Source organism: Dendrobium catenatum, unplaced genomic scaffold (assembly GCF_001605985.2).
Source record: "Dendrobium catenatum unplaced genomic scaffold, ASM160598v2 fragScaff_scaffold_1172, whole genome shotgun sequence".
NCBI classification, from domain to species: domain Eukaryota; kingdom Viridiplantae; phylum Streptophyta; class Magnoliopsida; order Asparagales; family Orchidaceae; genus Dendrobium; species Dendrobium catenatum.
In genome coordinates this window covers 401,445-404,203 of record NW_021319634.1, presented here as the reverse complement: position 1 = coordinate 404,203, position 2,759 = coordinate 401,445, and positions in this window count along the sequence as shown.

Here is a 2,759-nt window from a genome sequence, read left to right as displayed (position 1 = left end):
TTAAAGTTCTTGTGTAACTCCCCATTGCATCACATCAGTCGTTCTCTCCCAATCTATACATGATAAGTCGAGAGCCCAAGTCGCCAAAGAAACTTCAAGAGAACCTAAACAAATCAAGCATAACCCTAACCCTAATTCCATCATCCTACTTAAAGCATACAATTAATTAATCAAGCTCAAATTACTAATCAGCCCTTGCCGCCCCCTCCTTTCCCTCCAAGGAGTTTGAATCTGAACTCTTAGCGGACCCCACTCTCCCTCTCTCTTTGTCAATGATGCCCCTTTCTGGAGTAAACCAGGACTAGTCCACTAGGGGCCGGTTGAAGTGCGATCGGTCCACTAGGGACCTCTCTAACACAAACCAAGATACAAGTTGATCTACTATTTGAGAAGAAGATCGATTCTCCACAAACCCTAGGAATCGCTAGGAACAACTCCAAATAAAACTACCGCAAAATAGAATTCACCTAATAAAAATAAAATAACCTAATTAACCTTCCTATTTCCCTCCCAAATATGAATTCGAATTAGCCCAATTTTCAAAATTAAGCTTCCCAATTCTCTTCCAAATCCGAATTCAAATAAACCCTCTTTTCATAAATAAGCTGATAGGAAACACTTGCGTTCGCAAGTAACCTAACCAAAATCGGCGAACCAACAGCAGCCAAATGGCTGTCCACAGCAGGAAAACAGCAGATTTCGGCTGTTTACAGCAGGAAAACAGCACTTGTCCGGGAAAATACGAGAGAAAACTCAAGAAAAGACTTGTATTCCACTTAGACTTTGAATAAAAGAGCAAGATACAATTGATCCTCAATTCGAGAGGAGGATCGATCTCTCCCAAATCTCTAGACGCCGCTAGAGCCCAAAGAAAACCTAAATCTAAGAGATCTCAAATTTCAGCCAAATTCAAGATACTCAAAACCTAGGAAAATCTACTATTTAATGCATACAATTCAAACGGAATTTCCTAAACAATCCCTACAATCAATTTCCCTCCTAAAATCCATTCAAAAACCTTCCAAAAACCGTCCCGCAAGGCATGCGTCACGCGCGGCTTCCGCCTAGGCGGAAGCTTTCTCCGCCTGTTTGCGATTTCTGCCCGTGAACCGGCCCGCCTGGACCAGCTGGACCGGTCCAGTGGACCGGTCTAACATAAACCTTCATAATTCCCTCCCAAATCTGAATTCAAATTAGCTCTCTTTCTTTAAATAAACATTCCTAATTCTCTCCCAATTTTGATTTTCTATGGTATTTAATTAAAGGTACAATTAGCTCCCTTTGAACCCCCCGCTCTTCTAGCCTGCCACCCACACTAGCGGGCCCACAGGCTTAGCCGATCATTTAGGATTATGATAAACCTACCAATGCCATAAATTGATATTTTGCAACTTTGCACATTAAACATGATCGAATGAAGACAAATACATTATGTCGAATTGTTGTCCAACAGAAGTGTGTTGGAAATCCTCCATGACTGACGATGAAGGTACAGTGGCAGTCTCATAGGATGGTTTGGGGCCCAGATGATGCTATCCTTTTTACATATGAGGCCATCTTATAGCATGGGTCATTAGATGACAAGGCTTGAATATCCTGGAGTTGTAATGCCTTAGGGCTACTGCTACCTTCTACTTTGATCTATATCAGGAGGTTGGGAATAAGGACAAAAATAATGTGCAATAGAATAGGTTGGGAGTATGTAATATATTCATAGGCTCATATTAGCGAGAGAAAGCATCTAATGCTACATTGTTGTGACAGTGATTGCATTCAATATAGTAATCGAAGTCAAGAAGTTTAAGAAGTAAGCACAGTCCATTTATTCATAGTCCATCAATTCATGAAAGCCTTGATCTATTCAAATAACGAATTTAGAGCCTAATAGATATGGAAGTCAGCGAGTCAAAGCTTCTACAATAGAAAAGATTTTGCAATTATATGTTGAGGCTTATTACATCTTCTTTCGATGGGATGTTCTCTAAGAGAGTACCACCCTAATGTTGATTTTGGATGTGTCGTGTTAAATATGAATGGTTTGGTGAAGTTTAGCAAAGTCAGAATTCAAGAAGACGCCAGGGCCTTCTTGAGCAATGTAAAATTGGGCCATGTAATAATGGTCCATTAGAAAGCATTATACTACAAAAGATTGATTAGTAGGACAATGATATATCCAAATTGCATAATGAATATTCTATAGTAGCCAACAAGGCCCAAGAATCCCTAGGTTGTGGATTATATCGTTCAGATCAATCGAACTACCTGGACTTTCTTCGAGTGTGGGCTATCGGAGGCATCCATAATATGCCCCAAATATTCAATGCTGGGTAGATTGAACAAGCATTTAGTGTGCTTGAAATGGAATTTGTTATATATGAAGCTGTATGATACTATGCGAAGGTCACCAATGCGAATAGCAAATGGGTACTATATGCCAAGATGTCGTCTATAAAGGCAATGATCAATATACAAACATATGAATTAAGCATAGTATTTATGGCGTTTTGAAAGGTGGCAGATGCATTTGTAAGACAAAAAGACACGATGAATTTATAATGTCCTTCATGTGTGTGGAATTAAATTTTTAGAATATCCAATTCAACAAATATAATTTGATGGCTCAATCACAAATTGACCTTGGAAAAAATGGTGGCACCATCAAGCTCATTGAGCAATTTACCGATGGTGGGTATGGGGAATAGGTTTTGAACTGTCTTTCTTTTAGACCAAAAGAAGAGAATGAGTTGGTGCTAGGGAAG